Genomic DNA, 15,817 nt, shown 5'->3' with positions numbered 1-15,817 from the left:
AATAAATTAACTGACAAGGATTTACTTATACACTGTCCTAAGTGCTAGGTAGATCCAAAGAGAAATGAGCTGCCCACAAGTATCTCACGTTCTAATGAGGAAGATGACATCAATACAAAAAGACAAATGAAATGCTACTTTGGATTCTGAAGGCATGGGTGTGGGGAGGAGGCAGGAAAAACTTAGGCAGCATTTGAGCTGTATCTGAAAGATAATCAGGCATTCCAATAGGCAGAGATGAAGAGTCACAGCATTCCAGACATTGGAATAACCAGAGCAAGGTATGGAAACAGGAGATAGAGTTCCATCTATGAAGAACACGAAGGTGATTTTGTGTAGACCATAGAGTATGAGCAGGAGAAACATGTGAAAGAAATTTGTTTTCATTATAATCCAGATAAGTCTGTGACTTTGCTTTCAATGTCTTCTTAGACATTGTCTTTTGAAGTAATTTTTGTCTTTCAAGATCCAGTTCAACTGCTGCTTGTCCGTGAAACATTCTTCCAACCCATTCGGGTATCAATCATCATTTCCTCTTCATGGCTCAATTCAATCAACAAGGACTTATTAAATATCTATTATATATAAACGGCAACTAGATTTCTCAATAAATAGAGTTCCAAGTCTGTAGTCAGGAGGACCTGAGGTCAAATCCCACCTTAGACACATACTAGCTGTGTGACTCTGGGCAAGTCACCTAAACCCTATTTGTCTCAGTTTCCTTATCTGTAAAAGGAGATAAGAAGAAAATGGCAAACAACTCCAGTATCTTTGACATGGAAATCCTAAATTGGGTCATGAAGAGTGAGACCCTACTAATAGACTCAAGAAGACCAAAAAAAGTATATGCAAGGCACTATGATAGGCACTGGAGATACAATGCAATTCAATTATTAAGAATCCATTATGTTCTTGGCACTGGCTTATAGAAATTAAGACACTTGTGATTAGCAGAAAGGGCATTGAGTTTCTACTCAGTATACCTAGCTGCTAACCCAAAGATTCTGTCACAAATTAACTATAAGAAGTAGGCTACCACAGACTCACTCTGTACATGACTGCCTTCCTCAGTCTTGCTACTTTTCCAGTCTGCTAGAGAAGTGACCCATGGCGGTGCAAACACCTTTCTCTGGTGAAAGGCCATTGCACCTGCTTGGGAAACACCCAGGACCCTGGGTGAGACTGTCAGGGAAGGCTCTTCGGGAGTCTCCCTGGCAGATTCCATGGGCTTGCCGTGGCTGGATAATGAAGAGGCTTCCATCCTCTTTTTCTTTTCCTGTGTAGCTCAAAGAAACAGTAATTAGGGGACTGAATGGATGAAGATTCCAGGACTGAGAGGGCCAGCTTCTTTGGAAGCTTGGACTTCTGTGGTTTTGTGTAGGGCTGACAAAGGTGTAGTGATCACTTAGTAATAACTTTACTTTCTGTTGGCGTGAAGTAGGGTTTTAAAAGAATAAAGGTTACTAGCTATTGAAGTCGATGGAACAGCTTGATTTTTGCTTCTAAATCTAGTATTTTATGTGATAGTTATCTATTTGGAGAATGTGTTAAAATATTAAACATAGGCAGTCAAGCCTCTCTGCCTGGCTTCAAGTGAGCCTCAGGGACAGCTTGTGTCAGGCCCTATTGGGGGCATGTTTAAACTCTTCTATGGTCTCTGATCTTGAGTTGGGCTGACCTGCAAGTCCCGTTGGGTTCCTGACCATCCAGGGCAAGGAATGGCCTCTTAGAGAGGCCCATGCAAACTGCTTTTGGGTAGCGAAGCCAAAGACCCTGGGGCCCAGAGCAGGGTCTGAGTCCCACTCTGGCACGTGTGCCCACTTGTCCTCGTCGTGTCAAGGCTCTAGTGACTGCTGCTGACACCCCTGGTTGGTGTGTTTTAGCAGGAGCAGGCAACGAAATCACCGACAAAGTGGTGGAGAAATTCGCAGAGCTGTCGGTGAAGGGGGAGAAGGAGGAGAAGGAGAAGGAGAAGGAGAAAGAGAAAGAGGAGGAGAAGGAGGAGGTGGGCAGCCAAGAGCCTGGGAGCCCCAACGCACCTGAGAAGGAGACCAAGGACCAGGATGTGTTACTGCAATAAATCATCTCACGGGTCTCACCTTCTTTCCTTTTATTTTCTTTATTTTTGTTTCATTTTGTTTGTTTGTTTGTTTGTTTTTTTACAAGGGACTTTATATAAAGAACCGAATTCCAGCCTCCAGGTTATTTTCTAAGCTTTTACCCTTTCGAAGATGTCTTCAGCAAACCCATTCCCAGTCACATGTACTGCGCTCATAACATTCTTTTCCATAGTGGAAACACTTATTTATAGTACATCCAAAAAAGTGAATAAAACATTTTAAAGCTGCCTCCAAAAAAAAAAAAAAAAGAAATAGGCTAGATACTTACTCTCCCTGAATTCTAGATTTTATGTCTTTTAAGGAGGGTTAATGAAATTGTCCCAATTAAACTGATAGGATTTTTCTGAGAAAAGTACTTTGTAAATTGTAAAGCATAATATAAATGTGAGCTATTATAAAACATGAAACAGTGCTTGACCTCAATAGGCAGCGAGTAGGGGTAGTGATAACACAACATAAATATAAATCAGTATTATGCAATATAACATACATAAAGTAGAAAAAAGGAACAGACAACCTGCTCTAAAACTTGACAAAAGGAGAGTATTTTTCCTTCTGTGCATGTGTATACGTGTGTGTGTGTGTGTGTGTGTGTGTGTGTGTGTGTGGTGTAGGATAAGAAGAAGTGTGTGAGTCTTCATGAAAAAGGATGCATCTCAGTGTAATATTGAACAGAAGACTGTGGAGAAGGGGAAGTTCTGACATGAGCAAGCAAGCAGACCGTGGTGGCTAAGGCTGGAGAGTAGTCCACTACATCTTGGACATAGAACACATGAAGAGGAATAATTTGAGAATCTTTAAGGTCAAGATCAGCTGGATAAGATTTACTCATCAGACAATCCACAAGCATTTATTAAACACTTATCAAGTGTCAGGTCATGTAAGTGGCACAGTGGGTAGAGTATCAGTCATGATGTCAAGAAGAATAATATTCATGGGTTCAAAACTGGCCCCAGACACTTACTGGTTGTGTGATACTGAGTGAGTTGCTTAATCCTGTTTGCTGTAGTTTCCTCATTTTAAAATGAACTCTAGAAGGAAATGGCAACTTGCAGTCATATCTTTATTAAAAATATAACAAATGGGGTCACAAAGAGTCAGACAAAAATGAAAATGACTAAAGAACTGAACTAGGTACCAGACATTGGGCTAAATGCTGGCAATGCAAAGAAAGACAAGATGGTGCCTGTCTTTCAGGACTTTCTGGTCAAACAATAATTCTTAGAGAGTCTCTCCTGGGTCTATTTTGCAAGTCAGTTGTTTTCCCAATTAGATAGTTCAAGTTTTCTTCTATTTTTTTCATTCTTTAGGTTTTCTTTGACTGATTCTTGATGTCTCATAGAGACATTAGCTTCTACTTTCCCAATTCCAAATTTTAACAAATCATTTTCTTTTTCTTCTTTTTTTCCTTTTTTCTTTATTTAACAGTTTTAGTTCTCAGCATTGATTTTCACAAGAGTTTGAAATACAAATTTTCTCCCCATTTCTACCCTCCCCCCCAACTGCAAGATCGCATATATTCTAATTGCCCCATTCCCTAGTCATCCGTCCCTTCTGTCACCCCATTCTCCACCATCCCTTTTTCTGTTACTCTCTTATAGGGCAAAATAGATTTCTATGCCCCATTGCCTGTATATCCTATTTCCTAGTTGCACACAAAATTTTTTTTTAAAATCTGATTTTAGAACTTTAAGCTCCAAATTGTCTCCCCTCTTGCCTCCCCAACAACCCTCCCTAAGAAGGCAAAAAATTCAACATAGGCTACATGTGTATCATTATGTAAAACCCTTCCACAATACTCATGTTGAGAAAGACTAACTATATTTCCCTCCATCCTATCCTCGCCCACTTTATTCAATTTTCTCCCTTGACTGTGTCCCTTTTTGAAAGTGTTTGCTTTTGATTACATCCTCCCCCTATCTGTCCTCCCTTCTGTCTTCCCCCCTTTTTTATCTTCTTCCTCCTTCTTTTCTGTGGGGTAAGATACCCAATTGAGTGTGTATGGTATTCCCTCCTCAGGTCAAATCCAATGAGAGCAAGATTCACTCATTCCCCCTCACCTGCCCCCTCTTCCCTTCCTACAGAACTGCTTTTTCTTGCCACTTTTATGCGAGATAATTTACCCCATTTTATCTCTCCCTTTCTCCCTCTCTCAATATATTCCTCTCTTATCCCTTAATTTGCTTTTATTTTTTTAGATATCATCCCTTCATATTCAACTCACCCTGTGCCCTCTGTCTACACACACACACACACACACACACACACACACACACACACACATATATATGCATATTCCTTTCAGCTACCCTAATGCTGGGGTCTCATGAATAATACACATCATCTTTCCATGTAGGAATGTAAACAAAACAGTTCAACTTTAGTAAGTCCCTTACAATTTCTCTTTCTTGTTTACTTTTTCATGTTTCTCTTGATTCTTCTGTTTGAAAGTCAAATTTTCTATTCAGCTCTGGTCTTTTCACTGAGAAAGCTTGAAAGTCCTCTATTTTATTGAAAATCCATATTTTGCTTTGGAGCATGATACTCATTTTTTCTGGGTAGGTGATTCTTGGTTTTAATCCTAGCTCCATTGACCTCCAGAATATCATATTCCAAACCATTTGATCCCTTAATGTAGAAGCTTCTAGATCATGTATTATGCTGATTGTTTTTCCACATTACTCAAATTGTTTCTGGCTGCTTGAAGTATTTTCTCCTTGATCTGAGAGCTCTGGAATTTGGCAACAACATTCCTACGAGTTTTCTTTTTGAGATCTTTTTTTAAGAGGTGTTGGGTGGATTCTTTCAATTTCTATTTTACCTTCTGGCTCTAGAATATTAGGGAAATTCTCCTTGATAATTTCTTGAAAGATAATACTGAGGCTCTTTATTTGAACATGGTTTTCAGGTAGCCCATTAATTTTTAAATTTTCTCTGCTGGATCTATCCTCCAGGTCAGTGCTTTTTCCAATGAGATATTTCACATGGTCTTCCATTTTTTCATTTCTTTGGTTCTGTTTTATGATATCTTGGTTTCTCATAAAGTCAATAGCTTACAGTTCCTCCAATCTAATCTCTTGGACCTCCTTTTCCATTTGGCTAATTCTTTTGGAGCTTTTTTTGCCATTTGAGTTAGTCTATTTTTTAAGATGTTATTTTCTTCAGTATTTTTTCAGTATTTTTTGGGTCTCCCTTAGCAAGTCATTGACTTGTTTTTCATGGTTTTCTCACATCACTCTCATTTTTCTTCCCAATTTTTCTTCTACTTCTCTAACTTGCTTTTACAAATCCTTTTTGAGCTCTTCCATGGCCTGAGACCAGTTCATGTTTTCCTTGGAGGCTTTGATGTAGACACTTTGACATTGTTTACTTCTTCTGGCTGCATGTTTTGTTCTTCTTTGTCACCAAAATAAGATTCCAAAGTTTGAGTATGAATCTGAGTTTTCATTTTTTGGCCATATTCGCAGCCAATTACTTGACCCTTAAGTTTTTCATAAAGGTATGACTTGTAGAGTAGAGAGTACTTTGTCCAAAGCTTGAGGTTCTGTGCTGTTGTTTTCAAAGCAATTTCTACCCAGCAAGCTCTGCCACACCAGGACTCCTCCTCCCTCAAGACCCCCCAGCACAGACCTTGACTCAGATTTAAGCAGGCTCTGGACTCCCACTCTGATGAGCCACTTAATTCCTCCCACCAGGTGGGCCTGGGACCAGAAGCAACTGCAGCTGTAGTTCTGTATCTGCATTGCCTCCACTGCCCCCAGGGCAGTGGCTGAACTGTGAACTCCTTTGACTCTGAGCCCACAGTTTGTTTTTGTTTATTTTTTTTCCCCACTCACCTTCTCTGTTGTCTTTGGTGTTAGTGGGTTGAGAAGTGTGGTAACTGCCACAGCTCACTGATTCAGGGTGCTAAGGCCTTTTCTGCCCTGCTCCCAGTCTGGTTGGTCCAGGTGCTGCCCAGGCTGGGCTCTACTCTGCTCTACTCCCAGCTCCATGAGATAGACCTTACCCAGCCACCATCCAGGCTGTCTTGTGCTAGAGCCCTGGATCCCTCTGCTACTCTGTGGGTTCTGCAGTTCTGTAATTTGTTCAAAGCCATTTTTATGGGTTTTTGGAGGGTCCTGGGGGAAAGACCTAGGCAAGTCCCTGCTTTCCATCCATCATCTTGGCTCCACCCAAATACTTTTCTTATCTAGAAAACAAATTAATGGGTGAGAGAGGAATATATTGGGAGAAGGGAAAGGGTAGAGATAGAATGGGATAAATTATCTCACATAAAAGTGGCAAGTAAAAACAGTTCTGTTGGAAGGTAAGAGGGGGCAGTTGAGGGGGAAGGAGGGAATCTTGCTCTCATCAGATTTGACTTGAAAAGAGAATAACATACACGCTCAATTGGCTATCTAACCCCAAAGTAAAGTAGGGTGAAGGGGATAAGAGGTGGGAATGATACATAAGAGGGCAGATAGGGGGAGGAGGTAACCTAAAGCAAACACTTTTGGGTTTTTTATGTATTAGTGATTTCATTTAATATTTTGGTGTTCAACATTGATTTCCACAAGATTTTAAGTTACAAATTTTCTCAACATTTCTACCTTCCCCCCATTTCCAAGATGTCATATATTCTGATTGCCTCATTACCCAGTCAGCCCTCCCCTCTTTCACACCCCTCTCCCTCATCCCCTTCTCATTACTTTCTGTAAGACACGGTAGATTTCTATGCCCCATTCCCTATATATCTTGTTTCCCAGCTGCATGAAAAAATGATATTTTTTTATTTTATTAAGCATCTGCTTTTAAAATTTTGAGATCCAAATTCTCTCCCCTCTTCCTTTCCTACCCCCCTTCCCTAGGAAGGAAAGCAATTCAACATAGGCCACACATGTATCATTATGTAAAACCCTTCCACAATCCTCATGTTGTGAAAGGCTAACTATATTTCCTTCCATCCTATCCTGTCCCCCTTTATTCATTTTTCTCCTTTAATCCTCTCCCTTTTCAATGGCATTTGCTTTTCCTTACCTTCTCCCCCTATCTGCCCTTCCTTTCTATCATCCCCCCATTTTTCCCCTTCCCCTTACTTTCCTGTGGACTTAAATACCCAATAGAGTGTGTATGTTATTCCCTCCTCAAGTTGAATCCGAAAGAGAGCAAGATTCACTCATTCACCCTCATCAGCCCCCATTTCCCTTCCAATAGAACTGCTTTTTCTTGTCACATTTATTTGAGATAATTTGCTCCATTCTATCTCTCCTTTTTCCCTCTCTCAATATATTCCCCTCTCATCCCTTAAATTTCTTTCATTGTTTTACATATAATCCCTTCATATTCAACTCATCCTGTGACCTCTGTCTATATTCCCGTCAACTAACCTAATACTGACAAAGGTCTCGTGAATTACACACATCGTCTTTCCATGTAGCAATGTAAACATAACAGTTCAACTTTAGTAAGTTCCTTACAAAACCTCTTTCTTGTTTACCTTTTCATGCTTCTCTTGATTCTTGTATTAGAAAATCAAACTCTCTATTCAGCTCTGGTCTTTTCATTGAGAAAGCTTGAAAGTCCTCTATTTTATGGAAAATCTATATTTTGCCCTGGAGCATGATACTCAGTTTTGCTGGGTAGGTGATTCCTGTTTTTAATCCTAGCTCCATTGACCTTTGGAATATCATATTCCAAGTCCTTCAAACCCATAACATAGAAGCTGGTAGATCTTGTGTTATCCTGATTGTGTTCCCACAATATTCAAATTGTTTCTTTCTGGCTGCTTCTACTGTATTCTCCTTGACCTGGAAACTCTGGAATTTGGCAACAAAATTCCTATGAGTTTTCTTTTTGGTATCTTTTTCAAGAGGTGATCAGTTTATTCTTTCATATTCTATTTAACCCTCTGGCTCTAGAATATCAGGGCAATTTTTCGTGATAATTTCTTGAAAGATGACATCTAGGCTCTTGTTTTGATCATGGCTTTCAGGTAGTCCAATAATTTTTAAATTATCTTCCTGGATCTATTCTCCAGGCCAGTTGTTTTTCAATGGAATATTTCACATTGTCTTCCTTTTTTTTTTCATTTCTTTGGTTCTGTTTTATAATATCTTGGTTTCTCATAAAGTCACTAGCATCTATTTGCTCCATTCTAATTGTTAAGTTGGTATTTTCTTCAGTGGTCTTTTGGACCTCCTTTTCCTTTTAGCTAATTGTGCCTTTCAAATCATTCTTCTCCTCATTGGGTCTTTGGAGCTCTTTTGACATTTGGGTTAGTATGTTCTTCAAGGTGTTATTTTCTTCATTATTCTTTGGGTGGCTCCTTTAGCATGTCATTGACTTATTTTTCATGGTTTTCTTGCATCACCCTTATTTCTCTTCCCAATTTTTTCTCTACTTCTCTAAATTCCTTTTCCCAATCCTTTTTGAGCACTTCCATGGCCTCAGATCAATTCCTATTTTTCTTGGAGGCTTTTGATATAGGCTCCTTGACTTTGTTGACTTCTTCTGGCTGTATGTTTTGGTCCTCTTTGTCACCAAAAAAGGAATCAATAGTTTGAGTTTGAATCTGAGTTTGTTTTTGCTGGCTGTTCATGTTCCCAGCCAAGTACTTGACCCTTGAGCTTTTCATTAGGATGTGACTGTTTGTAGAGTTGAGAGTACTTTGTCCCAAGCTTTAAGGTCCAAGCACTGCTGTTTTCAGAGCTCTTCTACTCCACCATCACCCCAGGCTCTGTCAGAGCAGCACTCCTCCTCCCCCAGGAACTGCCAACCAGGACCACAATACAGATCCAAGCGGGGCACAGCAAGAGAATCTGCCTTTGTGCCCAAAAGATGTTCCTTGTACTCCTGCTCTGATCTGTCGATTGATTCCTCCTATTATGTGTGCCAGGGACTCAGGAAGCAGCTGACACTTTTGCTCTGGATGCAGCCTCAGGTGCTTCCTGCTGCTTCTACCATGGCCATGGCTGCACCACCTCCTCCACCACCAGAGCTGGCAGGTGGACTGCTCTGGACTCAATCCTGCAGTTTCCCCCTAATCTGCTCTTTGGCCTTTATGTGTTGAGAAGTCTGGTAACTGCACAGCTTAATGTTTCAGGGCCCTAAGGCCTGTTTCAACTGGCTGGCTCATGTTCTGGTCTCTCCTGGCATGGCCCATGCTGGGCTGCCCTCCACTCTCAGAGCCATAAGATGGACCCTTCCTGGCCACCATCCAGGCACTTCTGGGCTGGAGACCTGTTTCCCTCTGCTATTTTATGGGTTCTGCAGGTCTAGAATTTGTTTAGAGCCATTTTTAAAGGTGTTTGGAGGGATTTCGGGGGGAAGCTTAAACAAATCTCTGCATTCCAGGTGCCATCTTGGCTCCTTCCCCCAAAAGCACATACTTTTGAAAAGGGACAGGTTCCAGGGAGAAAATTGAATAAAGGGTGACAGGATAGGATGGAAGGAAATATAGTTAGTCTTTCCTGATATGACTATTATGGAAGTGTTTTGCATAACAATACATTTGTGGCCTTCATTGATTAGATTGCCTTCTCAAGGAGGGTAGGTGGGGTGGGAAGAATGGAGAGAATTTGTAACTCAAAGTTCTAAAAACAAATGTTCAAAGAAAGTTGTTTTTACATGCAATGGGGAAATAAGATATACAGGCAATGGGGTATAGAAATCTTCTTGCTCTACAAGAAAATAAGGGGAAGTGGATAAGGTGGGGGCAAGTGGTGTAACAGAAGTGAGGGCAGACTGGGGAAAAGGACATTCAGAATATATGCCATCTTGGGGTGAGGGGGAGAGTAGAAATGGGAAGAAAATTTGTAACTCAAAATCTTGTGGAAATCAATGTTGAAAACTAAAAATATTAAATAATAAAAGATAAATTTTAAAAAGTATTTTATTTAAAAAAGAGTGACTATCTTTCGATTAGAGGGGTGGAGCCAAAATTGCCGGAGCTCTCTCACAAGGTCTGTCAGATTCCTATAAAAAAGTGAATTTGAGCAAATTTGAGAGAGTTAGAAACCGCGAGCAGTCTGCGTGGGGCAAATCTCCAAGCCGGGAGAGTCTGAAAGGCAAAAGGCACGAATCTGTAGGCTTGGAGAGTGCTCGGTGTGGAGCTGCTTCAGACCAAAGCAGAAGCAGCCGGCCGGAAAAGCCACGTGGGAGACGGGCTGGGAGAAAGCTGGGCAAAACCGGCAGAGATCCTCAGGACTCCCAACACAGGACAGCAGTCTGTGGGAGCGATGAGAGGCAGCGCAAGGCCACTGGCCAGGAAACACCAACTCCTGATGCTTGCAGCCCAGAAACTCGGTTTCTTGAATTTCTGGGAGATATAATGGCCAGGTAAATAGCTCTAATCCCTCCCCTCCCCACCCAGAGAATTCCTCAGGGGAAGAAAAAAAGAACGCTGGAACAGAGCAGAAAGAAGTGGGGCTTCAGTGGTCAAATAGTAGATGTTCATCAGTCCCAGAGGGGCAGAGTGGGCAGGGGTCAACGCCAGGAGCCCAGATGTAATCTTGCTCCCCCAGGGGAAGTGCCAGACATCAGCTCAAAAAACAAACAACTGAGACCATTGCTGAAAAGCAACACTGCTGGAGAGCACCCATAGGGAATGAGAAGTCAGGGAGCCAGATCCCTCCCCCACACCTCAGGAAACTGAAGGCTATAATTCTAGACTCACAACCCCCAGAATAAGAAAGCTGGGACAGAGAGCCCTGAGCCCCAAAGGCAGAAACTTGTTGTAAAGCCAGGAAAAGGCAAACCAACAAACATGAAGAAGAATACAAAAAAACCAAGGACAATAGATTCTTTTTATGAAGACAAGCAGGATCAAAATACGAATATGGAACAGAACAGCAATAACATTGTAGATACATCAGATACCTCAAAAGGTAATATGAACTTCTTGCTTGCCTTTTTCTCTTCTCTTTTGTTTTTGTTTTTGGTTTTTTTTTTTTTTTGGTTCTGTTTCTTCTTTCTCATTATTCATTCCATTGGTCGTAATTCTTCTCTGCAACTTGACTAGTGTATAATTTAATTCAATGCAAAGTCATTCGTGGTAGTTATATGAGATTCCATGCCATCTTGGAGATGGAGGGGGGAGGGAGGGGAGAAAATCTGGAACTCAAAATTATGTAGAACCCTCTGTTGTAAACTAAAAATAAAAATAAATTTAAAAAAAAAGTGATTAGAAAATACTTCCTAAATAAAGTGGCATTATAGCTGGCAAATGAGGGAAGCCAACAAGCATAGAATAAGGAGAGAAAACATTCCAATCTTGCAGGACAATCTGAGCAAATGCTCAGGGATAAGAGAGGATTTTATTGTTTGCAAAAGAGAGCCAGTGTCATTTGATCAAGAGAATATGGGGTAGGGGGAATCCTAGAGTGAAAGTAGAGAAGAAAAGGTGGTTCCTAGGTAATGAATGGCTTTTGAATGTCAAGTAGAGGAATTTTGGCTTGATTTTTGTGGTGATAGGAAGCAATTGGAGTCTATCAAATATAAAGGTGACCTAGAACCATACATGTCTATGGCGATTTTTGAGAAGAGAGTGACTTGATCATCAATGCATGTTATGAATATTCCTCAGGCAACAGCATGCTTAGGTTAGTTTGGAGAGGGGAAAATCTAGAAAAAGACAGACCAATTAATAGGATGTTAGAATAGTCACCAAATGAAGTTTTGAGCATCTAAACGGATATAATTTTGGTGGAAATTGAAAGGAGTTACTGATTTTTTTTAAATAGAAGAGGTAGAAGAATTGGCATTATTTTCCTCCTCTCTATACATCCTATTGTGCTCTGTATTGTAGTTTTAGGCTTTTATTTTTTTTTTACTCCCCAAAGCTACTTATTAAATATAAGATGAATAAATGAAAAGTCAACAAATTATAAAATAAGGGGATTATAAGGTCCTTTATAACAGGGATAATATCTTTTCTCTCTATAACATGGAACTGTCATAGTAGTGTTTTACTAATATTTCTAGGTGATACATAAAGGTTTTTCACAGAAAATTCAATTCCAAAAGCAAACTAAAGTCTAAAACCTGCAGGGGACTACTTATTATGAATCAATTAAGGAATGTAAATGAATCAGTTATTAAAAACTTGCCAAGTGTTAAATACCATAATCAGATATAAGAGCATTTCATATCTTTCCTATTTTAATAACATAATCATTTATCATTAGTCTTTGTGTGTGTGTTCTTAACTCTCCTGCTACTAGTTTTTGTACTACATATTAGGTCAATGCATAAATGAGATAATCAACACATAAATGAAATGAAACTTTTTTGAGGACAAGGGCTGAACTTTCTATCACCCAATAACCAGCTTTTTAGTACCTCTACTGCTTAACCCACACTAGACATATAGTGCTTTCCTGCTTTCTAGTTTCCCCAACTTTAAAAAGATGGAAAAAAAATCGTAAGATCATACATTTTGACCTGGAAATGACCTTGGAATTCATCTAGTTCAACTTTGTTGTTTTATTTATGAGGAAGCTGAGTCCAAAATAAGTTAAATTACTTACTTGGAGCAATTTAACTTGGATTCTAATATTTAGCTAATAACCCCTTAAGGGATATGCTTAAAATTATCTATAATCTTTTATGAAAGACTATCTTGTATTAGTAGAATTTCAAGGAATATTGACCTGGTAGAAAATGAAAGTTTTTATTCTGGGGAATTAGAAACAGTAAAGAATTTTCTAAATTTTGACAATTTACACTCACTCATCTCATTTTGAAGCTACATTTGCTTTACTCATATTTTGTTCTTAATAGATATTTCTGGAAGGTGTAGTAGGATGACAAAATTGGAGCTTTTCTCTTCCCCCATTATTTAACCCTAAACCTTGCCCTTTAATTTCCTTGTTTCTAAAGTCCTAGATATTAGATGTTCTAAATACAGTTGCAAATATACCATGACACTGGACTCAACATCCTCTGTGTCCAGAGTACCAGCAAGATGATGACAATGTTGGCTTGAGATCAGGCATCCAAGGTCTATTGAGAAGTTTCTGGTTATCTAACATTCAGTAAATCCACCTTGGGGGCAGCAATTATGAGTAACTATTCAAAGATTTCCCTCTTTTATGTCAGGAAGATAAAGGAAGAACACTGAAAGGATTAGAAATCAAAGGAATTTAGACCTATTGCATAACAGTTTTGGATTAGGAGAAAGGGTAACCAAGATTTCTAAGAATAAGATCCAGGTCTTTTTTTCTTTTAATATGCATCTGTCATGTCTCTCATTCAAAATGAAAATCTCTTGAAAACACAAACTATTTTTCATCTTGTTTTTGTATACCTGTTGCTCAATAGATAGTAGGAACATAAATACTTTTAAAAATTGGATTTTATGATAATATGATGACAAGACACAAGGTTTTGGAAAAATTTAATATTGAGGAGTTAGTGGAAGCAATATTCTTAGCCCCACCCCCTTGCAAGTTAGGCTAATTTTTAATTTGTTTTTTTTTTTTTCCATAAAAAAGGATTGACACTGTCTTGAAGAAGAATCAGCTCATGGCACTAAGGTTGAATTTAGCTTCCTGGTCTCTTGGGTACAAAACAGCAAGGACCCTAGGGGCAGGGGCTCCTCCCTCATACTTGTGACAATAGACCACTTTGAGAAGCTCTATTCAACTGATTCAATACTTTATCCTATATGACTTTCCCTTCCATGTTCTGAATGCCCTTCCCCTTCAATGTGTAAGTCAATTTCCTTTTGTTATTTGTTAAATTGACTATAAGTATCTTATTTAGTTCTAATTTTGAACATAAACTAGCAGGAACCTGGGATGAGTCAAGACAGGCCTATGATATGTGTGATATAATAATACATAGTAGAGTATTAGTCTAAACAGAAAAAAAATAAATATTTTTACTCTCTAATAATACTATATATTATTATTATTTATAAATTCCTAGCATGATTTCTTAATTAACATTCAAACAGCAATTACGTAATTTTTTCAGTTAACAATTATATAAATATTAACATACATCAGATTAACTTTGTTTTACACCTTATTTGATTAGAGGAGTAAATGCTACACAAGCTTGATTTTCCCATTTTGTGGATCATGGGTCACAGTTGTCTGCTCACAACCTAAATAATAATTAGGAACATTAATATTATCTTATTAATTAATATTTCAGTTGGCATAATTATATTTGCTCTACCCTTTCCCTTTTTGAAGACATTCTTCAGTAGAGGGAATTGAAGCAACTTGGATTCAGATGCCCAGGCATGTATAACATAGTCCAAGTCTATAGTCATAAAAGCAACTATTGAAAATAGTGAATGGGCCTATTTTTTTTGGGGGGAGGGCTATTTTTATTAATCATTTTCTACCACAATACATAGGTACATGATACATATATGCATGTATGTGTGTGTGTGTATATATGTGCATATATACACAATTTGTGCACACATGTTTGTTTACACATCTGTGTTGTTTTATGCTAATTAGCTAATCTTTAAGTCCTTCAAATTATGAGTAAATATATTATTGCAGTTAAGTTTTACCTAGGTTTCTTAACTCAGCATTGTTAATAAGCATCCACTTTCCCACTGGGAATACCTGCAAATAGCTCTTAGCAGCTTCAGTGAGACTGAGGGCAAAACAGCAGCAAAACCTCTCATACTTTGGATTTATGATTTGGTGATAACCACTGAAAGGGTTCTATGACTGTATTTCTGAAAATGAAGTCAGAGCAAATGTTCTGATAAAGGATATTGCTTTTGTAAAGGTTCATTAAAAATAAAAGTTCTTCTTCTGGAATTGGTGTTGCACTAGAAAATGTGGGATGTATAGCCATTACATTAAGGGGAGTAAGGATATAGAAGAAAATTCATGTTGGATATCTTAAATTTTATATGATATTTTTGTTTTCTTTCTCTTACCTTGTTTGTTCTGCAAGGAAAAGACTTTGGAGGCTGCTCTTACCCAACCTTCTTTGTCAAAATAATACTAAATCTCCATACCTATTTAATCTATATGCCGTAAAAGAATTAATTTCTGTGTGCATATGTGTTTATATGTATTGTGTATGTATGCCATACATATATATTTACAGACATATGTGTATATATGTATGTATATGTATGTGTATATGCATAGACATTGTTGTTTTTTGTCTTTTGTTCTCAAAGAGGACCATGACATTAGGGAGTTGATGGCATGACATGTAAATGAATGGGATTAAGTGAGGTAGGGCTGGGCGAAGCAATTCAATGATTAAGTCTAGATAAGAAATGAAGGAGAGAATGGCTTCTTTTACATGGTAAAATAAATAAATAAATAAACCTGGAAGGGGAAAAGCCTCAGTGATTCTGTCCAAAACAGAAAGAATTGCTATTGACATTCACTCTGAGCCAATCAGGGCCCAAACAATGACCAAGTGGGCTTGGCGTAGGACAGTTCAGATAAAGTGAGGCTAGTGACTTAGCACATCCCTCTGTTACTTAAATCCAATTCAATTACCTGTCATAGCTTCTCCTCCCTAATGTTGTGGTCCTCTTTGAGAACAAAGGGTAAAGAAAAACCTCAGTAAGTAGTAATAGGACCTGCCCCTCTGGGGACCCAACTGGAACTAGCCAATTGAGAAACACAGCTCTTCTTTCCTTCCTTGCTTCCTTCTTTCCTTCCTTCTTTTCTTTCCTTTTCCTCCTCTCCCCTACCCTTAGACTGGTGGAATAGGTTAGATACAAA

General features: G+C 38.8%; 1 non-coding gene across 1 annotated transcript; it reads left to right on the top strand.

Annotated features, from left to right (window-relative positions):
- The first annotated feature begins 1,037 nt into the window (after nucleotides 1-1,037).
- Nucleotides 1,038-1,168, top strand: LOC118835099. The gene has a single exon (XR_005009448.1). It is a non-coding gene; the product is annotated as a small nucleolar RNA SNORA77 (small nucleolar RNA).
- Nucleotides 1,169-15,817: the final 14,649 nt, after the last annotated feature.

Source organism: Trichosurus vulpecula, chromosome 1 (genome assembly GCF_011100635.1).
Source record: "Trichosurus vulpecula isolate mTriVul1 chromosome 1, mTriVul1.pri, whole genome shotgun sequence".
NCBI lineage: Eukaryota > Metazoa > Chordata > Mammalia > Diprotodontia > Phalangeridae > Trichosurus > Trichosurus vulpecula.
The sequence above is the reverse complement of the archived record's forward strand: the minus strand, read 5'-3'. Positions and strand labels throughout refer to the sequence as shown.